Source organism: Lynx canadensis, chromosome A3, assembly GCF_007474595.2.
Source record: "Lynx canadensis isolate LIC74 chromosome A3, mLynCan4.pri.v2, whole genome shotgun sequence".
Classification (NCBI taxonomy): domain Eukaryota; kingdom Metazoa; phylum Chordata; class Mammalia; order Carnivora; family Felidae; genus Lynx; species Lynx canadensis.
The window spans coordinates 75,935,975-75,950,080 of record NC_044305.1 but is presented as its reverse complement, the minus strand read 5'-3'; the positions used below and the strand labels follow the sequence as shown (position 1 = coordinate 75,950,080).

Genomic DNA, 14,106 nt, shown 5'->3' with positions numbered 1-14,106 from the left:
AGTGCAGAGCCTAACACAGGGCTTGATCTCATGACCCAGATCATAACTTGACCTGAGATCAAGAGTTGGATGCTTAACTGACTGAGCCACGCCGGTGCCCAGTAACTTATTTTAAAAGTACCCTGCATTAATTCTAAAAAAGAGAGAGAAAATACAAATAAGCAAACTTAAGAAAATATAAAATCACCTGTAATGCCTTCATTTAGAATGGGGTTCTCACCAGATAATAGCTTTGAAACTATGCTTGTCACTTGACAAAATATTTTAGTTTTTAAAACATCACTGATAATGCTGTGCATTTATCCTAGGAACTCCTTAGAATAATTTAGTTTTTAGTTAGGTTTATGTTTATCCATCAAATTAAGAACTGTCATGTCCATAAACTAGGAACTGGTTATGCTTACATTTATTTAGGTCCCTCACTTAAGGGACAGTGGTTTCTTAATCCATATTTTGCATATTTTTGTTGAATTTACACCTAAGCATTTAAAAAATGTGTTGCTACTGTGAATACTTGTTTAAGAAATCATATTTTCTAGGGGCACCTGGGTGTCTCCGTTGGTTAAGCATCCGGCTCTTGGTTTTGGCTCAGGTCACGATCTCATGGTTCATGGGTTCGAGCCCCATGTCAGGTTCTGCACTGACAGCTCAGAGCCTGCTTGGAATTCTCTCTCTCCCCCTCACTCCCTGCCTCTCTCTCTCTCTCTCTTTCAAAATAAATAAACTTAAAAAAATAATATTTCCTAGTTTACCATGACAGTATGGGCAAGCTATTTGTTTTTAAGTTTTTACTTTTTACTATAGTTACATGAGAACATAGTTTGAAGAGTTAGGTTACAGGGTTTTTGTTGATGTTGTTTGCTTTTTAGAACAAATAGTACTTCCTAGCCACCTTCCCACCTTTTTCTCCTTCTGCAGAGTCAGTGACTTTTAATTTTTAGCTGATCCTTTTGGTCTTATAATATTATTTGTATTATTACGTGCTCTTGTAATTATACTGCATTTTGTTTTTGTGTTAGTCCTTATCTGTTAACTTTCCACTATAGATGAGGTTGCTGTTTCTTCTCCCACTCCACACACATGCATACTTCGTATCTTCCTGTTTTCCCCAAATAGCTATCTTTTATTTATTTACTTTTTTTTTTATATGGAATGTTTCACGAATTTGTGTGTCCTCCTTATGCAGGGGCCATGCTAATCTTCTCTGTATTATTCCAATGTTAGTAGATGTGCTGCTGAGGTGAGCGCCCAAATAGTTATCTTTTAATTTTGATTATATTAATATTCAGGGTTTACATTATTATGAACACGTATGTGTATTATGCAGAGATGAGCCTTGTAGTTAACCCTCATTTTTCCTTTGTCACCCTGGCTGTTGCTATTCCTAGAGTTAACAGTTACCTTACTTTGTCACTTCTGTAGTTTTCTCTGTACTTAACACTCATTCCGCCCCCAATTTCCATCACTTGTCTACATCTCCTCTTAGCCATCTATATTAGGTTTTCTGTTAGCTTTATTTTCTGGGAAATTTCATCAACTTTACCTCATAACCTTCCTGTTGCAGTGTTTTCTTTGTTTGTTTTTTTCTTTTTACTTCTGTCATGTTCATCTCTAAGAGTTCACTTCATAGGTATATATTCTTTTTTCCCCAGAGATAGTAATATTTTTCTTTTTTTTTTTTTTCCCTCCGCCTCTGAGTCGTTTCTATTTCCTTGAGTTGCTTTTTTGTCTAGGCTTATAATCTTTGCTTATCTGCTTGTGATGAAAAGTCAGCTATAAAAAGCTCTTTGGAAGCTTTGAGTGCGTATGTGGGGCCTGTCAACTGTGAACCTTCGTGTAGAGTCATCTGAGTAGATCGTGTAGTGAGGAATGCCAAATGTCAGTACCTTTTAGGTCTTTTTGAATGATTGATTGGTTGGTTAGATTTCTTGGAGAAGACTCTTCCAACCTTCTGCCTGGTAGTCCCTGAGCAAGCAGAAAACACTCCTGTGAGGTATAAGTTGACCAAGGCTGGTGGACAGGACACCACAGCCTGAATTGGTAAGCAGTTAACCTTATGGCATCTTCTCCTGATAAGGCGGAACATCATGTAGCTGTTAAAGAGACATGCTTACAGGGTAAACTTCTATTACCATAGAGCAGATAAATAATGAGGGTGGATTTGGAGCTAAGAGGCAAAAAATGATATCCAGGTTATCACTTGGTATTTTCATACTTTTTAATTTGGCCATTCTTGGTTGTGTATAGTAGTCATTTTTTCCCCCTTTTTTTCCTTCCGTTTTGTTTATTGCTGATGTATTTAAATCTGTTTTCTTTAATGATTTTCTATCCACTAGCCTTGTTAAAGTCTTATCTAATAATTTATCAATAAATTCATTGGATTTACTGTGAACGTAATCATATCATTTGTAACAATTATTTGTAACAACAGTTTTATTTCCTCCATTCCCATCTTTATACCTCCCCCACCCCGCCCTTTACTGCTCTGGCTAAGCTCTCCAATACAATGTGAACTATAAATAGTAAACACAAGCGTTCTTGTATTGTTCTAGATCTCAAAGGAAAAACTTCTGAGTTTTTAATATTAGGTAGATTTTTGTCTATGTATTTCTTGTACTGAAATCCTTTAACAATAATTAATGGAATTTATTTCTAGTTTGCTAAGAGTTTTGTTATGACTGGGAAGTTGAAATTATTAAATGTATTCTCTTTAAACACAAAGAGATAATCAAATTGTTTTTCTCCTTTAATCTGTTAATGTGGTGAATCATTGGATTTCCTAATATTAAACCAGTCCTGTGTTCTTGAAATAGACCCTGTTAGGTCATGGTGTATGTTATAACTGTTTGTTGATCACACACCTATGATCTTTGATGTATATTGTATATCGCCAGATTTCATTTCTTATATTTTTAGGAATTTGCGTCTGTGAGCAATCACTTTGTTTTTTCTGCTTCCAAAATTTTGTTTTTGTTGCCTGTCTAGTTCTCCCTGTTTTTTTGTGAGATTATGCCATGAAGAAAAAACAGCGATAACATAGTTTTAGTGCATTTTGGGGAGGGACTGAAATTAGATGTGTGTATTTAATACACCTTCCTTACCTAGTAGCTTTTACCCCCCCCCCTTTTTTTATAGAATATTAAATATTAGATGTGCAGTTACTACTTTATTTGAATTCTGATGTATAAACTAGTTGTGAACATGGGATGTTAAAATTCATTCTTTGCTTTTGCCAGTGGGCTGCTAGTTAAAGAGAAATACTGAAATTTCTGAATAAGTGTGCTGAATACGAATGGAGTCCCACATTTCCAACTACAGGCAAGTGACAAAAGAGATAAATCCTCTTATTTTCCCACCCACTTGTGTTATACGGAGGGGATTAGTGTGGAAAGTTCAGGGTTCTTTGGACTTTCATAGAACTTAGGAAGATAAGTAAGAGGAACTAACTTATCAAAGGTCTACTAGGGAAGTTCTATCTTATTTTTAATGCTTTATTAGATGAAATTGTATAGCTGTCATGGTCAAGTCTTCCTTTATAGTTAACCTTGAAAAAGGACATAAACAGAAAAGCAAGAAGCAACATTTTTCAGTAGGGAACAATTTAAATGTCGCATACATTTATTTCCACTAGTAATATGTGGAGCACTGAGTTGGATCCGGACATTGTTGTGGTGAATTAGACAGGTTCTAATACCTAGGGTAGGCTTTCAGGATTAACTTTCAGTCTGATAAGGAGAGAGTTATTAAAAAGATGATTTTAGTAAAATATGTTGAGTGTCATGATGAGCTGTTGTGATAAGGTGGAGAAGAAGCACATAATCTAACCTGATGTGACTAAGCACGTTTTCTGGATAGGATGTTACTTGAGCTCAGTGCGTCTTGAGGCATGAGAAGTTTGGTTTGGGAAGGGAGATGATACTTCAGGAGACAACTGCATTAGCCAAAGAACAAAGGCATGAAATTAGGAGATAGTACATGAATTGCACAGCTTTTGGTGTTCTGTGGGCAGTCTTAGAACACTGGAGCTTTTGCTAGACTGAGGCAGCATCTACTGTACTCGCACACCTTGTTTTACTGTGTTTTGCTTTATTGTACTTCACAGATATTTTCTTTTGTGCTTTTGTTTTTGTCTTTTACAAATAGAAGGTTTGTGGACTCTTGCCTTGAGGAAGTCTTTTGGCTCCGTTTTCCAATAGCATTTGCTCCTTTCTGGTCCCCGTCCACTGTGGTAATTCTTACGGCATTTCAGGGTTTTTCATTATTATTTATTATGATGATCTGTGACCAGTGAACCTTGATGTGACTGTTGTGATTGTTTTGAGTCCCCGTGAATTGCACCCATTTAAGATGGTGAACTTAATCGATAAATGTTGTGTGTGTTCTGACTGCTGCACATACTGGCTTTCCCCCGTCTTGCTCCCTTTCCCATGGCTGTCCTGTTCTCCGAGGCACAAAAATCTTGAAATTAAGCCAATTAATAACCCTAAATGGCATCTAAGTATTCAGGTGAGAAGAAGAGTTGAAGGTCTCTCACTTTAAATCAGAAGCTAGAAATGATTAAACTTAGTGAGGAAGGCATGGTAAAAACCAGGATAGGCTGAAAGCTAGGCCTCTTGAGTCAAACACTAAACCAGGTTATGAATGCAAAGAAGTTCTTGAAAGAGATTAAAAGTGTTACTCCAGTGAACACATAAGTGAACACACAAATGATAAGAAAGCAAAACTGTTTAGTGGTTCGAGCGGTCTGGATAGAAAGGCAAACCAGTCACAGCATTCTTCTAAGCCAAAGCCTAATGCAGAGAAAAGCCTTAACTCTCGTCAATTCTGTGAAGGCAGGGAAGAGGTGAGGAAGTACCAGAAGGAAGGTTTGAGGCTGCAGAGGTTGGTTCATGAGGTTCAAGGAAAGAAGTCCTCTCTAAAGCATAAAAGGGCAAGGTGAAGCAGCAAGTGCCGATCTAGGAGCTGCAGTAACTTTATTCGAAAGATCTAGCTAAGATAGTGAATGAAGGTGGCTACACTAAAGAAGAGATTTTCTGTGTAGACAAAGCAGCATTCTTTGCAAGATGCTGCCATCTGGGACTTGCATAGCGAGAGAGAAGTCAATGCCTGGCCTCATAAGCTTCAAATGACAAGTTGACTGCCTTTTTAAGGCCTAATGCAGCTGGTGACTTTAAGTTGAAGCCGGTGCTCATTTACCATTCGGAAGATCCTAGAGCTCTTAAGAATGATGCTATATCAGCTCTGCCTGTGCTCTATAAATGGAACAACAAAGCCTGGGAGACATCACATCTGTTTACAACATGGTAAGAAAAAAAAAGATTACTTTTAAAAATGTCACTACTCATTGACAACGTACCTGGTCACTCAAGAGCTCTGATGGAGATCTACGAGGAGATTCATGTTTTCATGCCTGTTAGTGCGACATCCATTCTGCAGCCTGTGGATCAAGGGATGATTTTGACTTTCACGTCTTAATATTTAAGAAATGCATTTTGTAAGGCCATAGCCCTGTAGCCTCCAGATCTGGGAAAAAAATTGAAAACCTTCTGGAAGGGATTCACAGTTGTAGATGCCGTAAGAACATTCGTGATTGATGGGAAGAGGTCAAAATACCTACATGAACAGGAGTCTGGAAGAAGTTGTTGTAAACCCTCATGGAAGACTTTAAGGGTTCAAGACTTCAGTGGAAATGTGGTGCGGATGTGGGGGAAACATCAAGAGAACTAGACTTGGAATTGGAACCTGAAGGTGAGACTGACTTGCTTCAATCTCCTGATCAAACTTTAAGGGATAAGGAATTATTTCTTATGAATGAGCAAAGAAATTGTTTTTTTTGAGATAGAGTCTACACCAGGCAAAGATGCTGTGAAGACTGTCGAAATGACGGTAAGGGATTAGATATTACAGAAACTTAGTTGATAAAGCAGTGGTGGAGTTTGAGAGAATTGACTGCAGTGTGGGTCAGATGTTGTCAACCAGCATTGCATGCCACAGAGAAATTGTTTGTGAAGGGGAGGAAGTCCCTCAGTGACTCAAACTTCATTGTTGTCGTATCTTAAGAAATTAGTGCAGCCACTCTAACCTCCAGCAGCCACTACCCTTGTCAGTTTGCTGCCATCAACGTCGAGACAAGACCCTCTTCAGGCAGAAAGATAGGACTCTGAAAGCTCGGGGGATAGTTAGCACTTTCTGGCAATAATGTGTTTTTTTTTTTTAATAAAAGAACATTATTTTACACATACGTTATTGCGCACTTAATAGGTCACAGTGCAGTATCAACGTAACTTTTACATGCACCGGGAAACCAAAAAATTCATTTGACTTGCTTTAGTGCAACATTTGCTTTATCGTGATAACCACTTCAGTGCAGTGGTCTGGAATCAAACCCACAGCATATGGAAGATGAGCCTGTAATGTCCTTGTCTTTTGTAACCTATTTTAATTTAAAGTCTGCTTTGATAATTAGTATTGCCACCCCTGCTCTCTTTTGGCTGTTATTTGCACAGAATATCTTTTTTTATCCTTTCACTTTTAACCTTTTTGTCTCTGTGGATTTAAAGTGAGACTCTTACAGACAGCATATAGTTGGAACATGTGTTTTTATCCATTAGCCAATCTGTGTGTCTTTTGTTTTTTGTTTGTTTTTTTTTTTTGGTTCTTGCATATACATTTCTTACTGAAAAACTCATTCATAAATTAACGTACAAAAATGTACAAACACATGATTAAATAATGATGAAGGACTGTTTTTGCGGCAGATATTTTTGAAGGTACCTTTAGATTTCCGTGTAAAAATGCACACCTGGTACCTCTTAAAACATAAGAACAAACTCAAGAAAAACGTAGTGACAAAAGTAAGCTAGCTTACATTCGATGCCGTTGTCCATTGTGAATGGATACAATCAGTACATGTGGCTGTTACTCACCTGTTAATGTCTGTGGTAGAGGAGCTCTAACAAAAGGGCCCCTGTAATGTTAAAATGAATATTTTTGCAATAACCCCCGTCCCCCAAGAAAGAAATGAAAGGAGAAACCTTTCCCTGCATGCAGCAATCAGACAAGACTGATTTAAGGGGTCACCCGTCAGTAGCCTTAAAGAATTTTAGCTGCCAAAATATGTACAAGGTCACATTTGGTTCTTATTGAAATCTGTCTTTTGATTGGAGAGTTTAATCCATTAATACTTAAAGTAATTACTGATAAGGGGGGACATTTCTGTCATGTTGCTGCTGTTTTCCATATGTCTTATTTTGTCCCTTAGTTTTTGCATTACTGTTTTATTTAGACTTAGTTAAATTTTTCTAGTTAAACATTTAAATTTCTCCTTTTTGTGTATATGTAATAGATATTTTCTCTGTGATTACCAGGGGGATTACATTTAATATCTTGAAGGTATAACCTTCTAAATTGAATTTATACCAGCTTGACTTCAAAAACATATACAACCTTTGGTCCTTTGCAACTCTGTACCTGTGCTTTTCAGTTGTTATCACAAAGTTACATTTTTATACATTGTGTGCCCCCAAACCACAAACTAATAATTTTTTAAATGCATTTGTCTCATAAATTATGTAGAAAGCAAAATGCAGAGTTACAGACCAAAGTTACAAATAATGCTAGCTTTTAGACTAATTGTTATAAAAATGTGTTAGTCTCTTAAATCTTAGAGGAAACAAAGTAGTGTTAAGCCATTGTTTACGATAATACTAGCTTTTATAATTGCCCACGTAATTACCTTTACTGAGATCTTTATTTCTTCAAAGAGCTTCATGTTACTGTCTACTGTCCTTTCATTTCAACCTGTGAGACTCCCTTGAGCATTTCCTGCAGTGTAGGTCTAATGATAGAACTACTTCAGCTTTTATTCATTTGGGAATGTCTTAATTTCTTCTTCTCTTATGAAGGACAGTTTTGCCAAGATTTTTGGTTGTAAGTTGTTTTTGTTTTTGTTTTAAGCACTTTGAATATTTCATCCCACAACCTTCTGGCTTTCAAAATTTCTTGGAAATCTGATTGTTTTTGAGGATCCCTTGTCTGTGATGAGTCACGTCTTGCTTTTAACAAGATTCTGTCTTTGGCTTTTGAAAGTTTGTTTATAAGGTGTCCTGGTGTGGATCTCTTTGATTTCATCTTACTTAGACTTCACTGATCTCTTGGATGTTTATATTCATGTCTTTCATCAAAATTAGGATTTTTAAGGTATTATTTCTTCAAATGTTCTCTGCTACTTTCTGTCTTCTTTTGGGTCCTCACAGTGCTTGCATTGTTGATGTGCCACCTTTCCCTTAGGTTCTGTTCTCTTCATTCCTTTTTGTCTCTGTTGCTCAGATTTGATCATTTACACTGTCTCGTCTTTAAGGTCCCTACTCTTTTGCATGCTCAAATCTGCGTTTAGATTGCTTTTATGAATGTTCCATTTCAGTCATTGTACTTTCAGCTCCAAAATTTCTTTCTGGTTTCTTTTTAGGTTTTCTTTTTCTTTATTGGTATTTCCATTTTGCTCATACATCATTTTCTTGACTTTCCCCACATCTCTCTTTAATTTTTAAAGCATCCTTAAGACCATTTTTTCAGATTCTTTGTCTAGTAGGTCTACTATCAGGTCTTTTTAAGGGACCGTTTCTTTAATGTTTTTTCTTTGGATCAAGGCCACATTTTCCTGTTACTTTATGCCTTGTAATTTTGTTGTTGTTGAAAACTGGATACTTTTAGTAGTGAGGTAAGTCTAGAAGTTGGATTTTCCCTTCTCCCTAGAAAGGAAAGATCATAATCTCCCGTTTTTTTTATTTTATTCTTTTGGTTTTTTTTTTTGTTTGTTTTTGTTTTTGTTTTTGTTTTTTTTTTTTTTTTTTTTTGATTCTCATAGGTGCCAAGGATCAGATTAAGGTATAAGCTTATTAGGGCCTTTTCTGGTCAGTTTTGAGCCTGCATCTTTCCCTGCACTTGTATATTGACTTCCACATTCCCCCTTTATATGCAGTTACTTTTAAATGCTTGCATCTTTAATGTCTGGCTCCTAAAAAGGGGATAAAAAGAAAAATGATGAGGGAAGAGGGCACTGGCTCTTAAAATACTCTGCAGGAGGAGGAGAGGCTTGCAACAATCGGAGGAGATACAACAACAATGTCCAACTGCCTCTTTGCCCCTCTGAGATTAGAAGCCACATTCACATCAGAGCACAGATTGCTGCTAACTGCAAGACAAGATCCCTTTTGCCTACTCTTCCTCCTATAAGCTGTGCAAGTTGCTCCTGGAGTACCTGCGGGGCTGCTGGTCATGGGGCTGGGTGATGGAGAGCCTCTGTCAAGTGAAGAGCTGAAATAGAATTTGCAAGCCTTCAGTAGACTTCCAGGGTTCCAAAATAGATGTATCACACAGGTTCTATCAGTGTAAATGCTGTCTAGGTGGGAGACAGATTCCTGGTGTTTTCTACTCAGCTGTCTACTCAGAATCATCTCCTAATTAACTTGATGTTGAGTTTTTATTTTTTTTAATGGTCTACATTTTGAGAGTGCCTACTGTCAGCATGCACTTGACAGATGTTTATTTCTTTTCTTTTCTTTTCTTTTCTTTTCTTTTCTTTTCTTTTCTCTTTTCTTTCTTGGCTGCTGTAGTCATTCTGTAATGGCTGTTTATGAAGTGACTGTATTTCATTTGACTTTGTGGTAGATACCCTCTTCTTAGGACTTATAAATAGTAGCAAATCTTTTTTTTTTTTTCTTTTTGAGTAAGAGACGGGGTGGGGGGGAGAGGGAGCTGGAAAGGGCAGAAGGAAAGGGAGAGAGAGAACCTTAATGTGGCTTCATGCCCAGTGCAGCCTTCCAGCGGGGCTTGACCTCACAACTGTGAGATCATGACCTTAGCCGAAGTCAAGAGTCAGACACTTAACCAACTGACCCACCCAGATGCCCCTAGTAGCACATCTTTTAAGTCATCATCAGCAGTGGTCAGTTAGTCAAAATAAGGTTAAGTATTGGAAGAGTTGGTACATTCCGTGTGGATTGCTTGACAGAGAATAGCATTTGATTAAATAGGTGTAGTTATAGGGCTATCTACAGAAAATGTGGAGAACATCAATGAAGCTTGCAAATAAGATCAAATGAACTGAATATTTAAGAGATTTACTATCTCTTTAAAGATATCTGATTAGAAATACTGCAATTAATATTAAAATTAAGTTTCTTAAAAAAGTTTAATCTTGATATTTCCTTATTCTATTGAAGCTTTTTGAATCCCCTAGAGATAAAGACAAAAATGATTATTAGAGGATTTATCTGCACATATTATAGGAAAGTATAAAAAAAAAATCAGAATGGAAAGCAACTGTTGCAAGTACCAGAAAATTATGCTATTAATTTAAGTGTCATCAGAGCACAAAAGATCACATTCCGGGACTGTGAGAAAATTATTAAAATACTGGAAATAATAGTACTTAAGATGAAGATATTATACTCTAAGATCTGGTTAAGTGACTGACATTATTATATCACTTCAGGTATTATAAAAGTAACAAAATGCTTTTAAAGATAATAAGCATTACATTTTGAGATTGGCAGTGTTCACACTTTTCTGCTTAAGTGCTTTCCTAGTTTAACATAATTTAATAACAGTTATGGGAGAATAGCTAACATCTGAGTTCTCCTATATATCTTTTCTCCTTCCTTCTCCAGTATATACACATTTTATATAACTATATATGTATAAAATATAAAATTTCATTCTCCAAGTGATGAGTTTATGGACAGTTATTTTTTGCCTTTGTCCTTGGCATTAGAAATACTGCTACTTTCTAATTTTTTTAGCTCCTAATTATTGATTGATCTGCAAAAATAATCCCGCTTTGTAGATACATTACTACCCAGAAGTCATAACAAGTGGTTTTTTTTAACAGCTTTATTAAGGTATAATTGATGTACAATAAACTGTGTACAATTTGAGTTTTGACAAATGTTTGCACCTGTGAAATCAACCCCGCAATCAAGATAATAAACATTTCCATTATGTCCAAGTTTCCCCACTTCCCTTTGTCAGGTGAACATGGTAGCTCCCCACTCCCCTTTGTAATCTCTCTGTCCTTCTTGTTCCTCCCGCTGGTCCCCAGGCAACTACTGATATGCTTTCTAGAATTTTGTATAATTCTGTGTGTTCTTTTCTGTCAGATTTCTTTCCTCAGCGTAGAGATTCTTCCATATGTGGCATATAATAACAGTTCATTCTTTTTAGGCCAAGTAGTACTCCATTATATGGATTTGCTATATATTGTCCATTTACTTGTTGATGGACATAAGAATAGATTTTAAGATTTGGCTATTATAGATAGAGCTGCTGTTAATATTATGCGATGTCATTATATGAACATATGCTTTCATTTCCCTATAGCAAACACCTAGGGGTGGAATGAATGGTGGATCATATAAAAGGTGTATGTTTAATTTAAGAAATGGCTAACATCTAAAATTTTTTTAACTAATTTAATTGAAAAAAAAACTGTAGAAACTGTTTTAAAACTTTAAACTGTTTCAAAACCAGTTGCTTAAGAAAGTGGTTGTTGGGGCACCTGGGTGGCTCAGTCAGTTAAGCACCCAACTCGATTTTGGCTCAGGTCAGGATATCACAGTTGTGACATTGAGCCCCACATTGAGCTCTGAGCTGAGCATGGAGCCTGCTTAAGATATATTCATTCATTCATTCATTCATTCATTCATTTTTCTCTCATATATATATATGTGTGTATATATATATATATATACACACACACACATATATACGTATATATATATATATACACACATATATAGGTATATATGTATATATACATATATACACATATATATGTATATGTGTACACATGTACGTATATATGTGTGTATATATATACGTGTATATATATATACGTATATACGTGTATATACGTATGTATATAATCTGTCTCTTACCCTCTCCCCTGCTTGTTCTCTTTCTCTACAATTTTGTTCACATTTGGGTTGGCCAGTCTTTCTCATTTTAGCCATCCTAATAGTGTGTAGTGAAAAGTCATTGTGATTTTAATTGCATTCCTTTAATGACCAATAATGTTGAACATATTTTTTATGTGTTTGTCACCTATATATCTCCTCTGGTGAAGTATCTGCAAATTTTTTGCCCAAACGACCTTATTAGATGGAGAGATAGTCTACACTAATGCATTAGACTACTCAGTATTGTTAAGATGTCATTTCTCTTCAAACTGATCTATAGATTCAATATAATCCCAGTCAGAATTCCAACAGATTTAGTTTAGAAATTGACAATATAATTCTAAACTACATAAGGAAAATGCAAAGGATCTAAAATAGAGAAACTGAAAAAGACAAAGTTAAAGAACTAATGTGACCTGATTTCAGGACACAAATTACATTTATCAAGATAATGTGGCATTATCATAGAAATACTCCTTGACTGGAGATGGGGTTATGTCCTGATAAACACATTGTAAGTTAAAAATACTGTAAGTTGAAAATGCAATTAATAACACATGTAACCTACCAAACATCATAGCTTAGCCCAGCCTGCCTTAAACATGCTCAGAACACTTACGTTAGCCCAGAGTTGGGCAAGATCATGTAACAAAGGCTATTTTATAATAATGGGTTGAAAATCTCATATAATTTATTGAATCCTGTACTGAAAGTGAAAAGCAGAATGTTTGTATGGGTGCAGCATGGTTGTTTACCTTCGTGATTGCATGGCTCACTGGGAGCTGTGGCTTGCTGCCACTGCCCGGCATCACAAGAATATCCTACTGCATATTATTAGCCTGGAAAGATCAGGATTTAACATTTGAAGCACACATTCTACTGAATGCATACCAGTTTTCATACTGTTGTAAAGTTGGAATATCCCAAGTTAGACCGTTGAAGTTGGGGACTGCGTGTATACCTATACAACTGTTTGTGTATACAAAGAACTATTGTTAGTAAAGGTGGAAAGATAATTCAGTGTGGAGGAAAGCCTGTCTTTTCAATAAATGGGGCTGAAACAATTTGCTGTATGCAAAAGATGAACAATCTGTATACAAAAATTAACTCCAAGTGGATTATGAACTTAATGTAAAACCTAAGGCAGTGAAATTTCTGGAACCACAAAGAACAGCTTTGGAACTTCCGGATTTCTTAATTTTTTAAATGTCTGTTTATTTTTGAGAGACACAGAGCACAAATGGGAGAGGGGCAGATGGATGGAGACATAGAATCTGAGGCAGGTTCCAGGCTCTGAGCTGTCAGCACAGAGCCCGATGAGGGGCTCGAACTCACGAACTGCGAGATCGTGACCTGAGCCGAAGTCGGACACTTAACGAACTAAGCCACCCAGCCACCCCTGGGATTTCTTTTTTTTTTTTTTCCTTTTTTTTTTTTTTTCTTTTTTTTTTTTTTAACGTTTATTTATTTTTGAGACAGAGAGAGACGGAGCATGAACGGGGGAGGGTCAGAGAGAGGGAGACACAGAATCTGAAACAGGCTCCAGGCTCTGAGCTGTCAGCACAGAGCCCGACGTGGGGCTCGAACTCACGGATCGTGAGATCATGACCTGAGCCGAAGTCGGCCGCTTAACCGACTGAGTCACCCAGGCGCCCCTGGGATTTCTTAATATAACACCCAAAGCGAGATCCATATAAGAACAAATTGATAAATTGGATTTAATCAAAGTTAAAATTTTTTCTTGAAAAATACTGGTAAGAGACTGAAAAGACAAGCCACAGACTAAGACAGAATATTTGCGAATTACTTATCTGATAATGGACTTCTATTTAGAATATGTAATGAGTTTTCAAAGCTCAATAGTAAGACAACAACCCAAAATGCGCTGACTTGTTTTATAGACATGTATTTTGGATACTTCAGAGATCTCCCTTTTGTTATCATTAAAATTTTATATAAATTGATTTTGTGAGGAAAAATTTTTAAAAATATATTTATTTACCTTTTAGGGAATTGCCCACGTGTCCCTTCCTTTGTTGGCAAATGGCTAGGAATCCGGTAATTCTTGCTCCCTCTTTCACTTCCATTGCATTCACTTTTTACTTGGCCACATCCCTTCAGTCAGCTGCAGACAAAGCCCCTCACCTCA

The 14,106-nt window shown here is 36.5% G+C and overlaps 1 protein-coding gene and 1 non-coding gene across 2 annotated transcripts in view; one reads left to right on the top strand and one right to left on the bottom strand.

Annotated features, from left to right (window-relative positions):
* The window catches only part of FANCL (FA complementation group L), an 84,981-nt gene that overhangs the window by 45,592 nt on the left and 25,283 nt on the right, over positions 1-14,106 (top strand). The window lies entirely within an intron of this gene.
* Positions 1,142-1,248, bottom strand: LOC115511417. Its single transcript, XR_003968059.1, has one exon. It is a non-coding gene; the product is annotated as a U6 spliceosomal RNA (small nuclear RNA).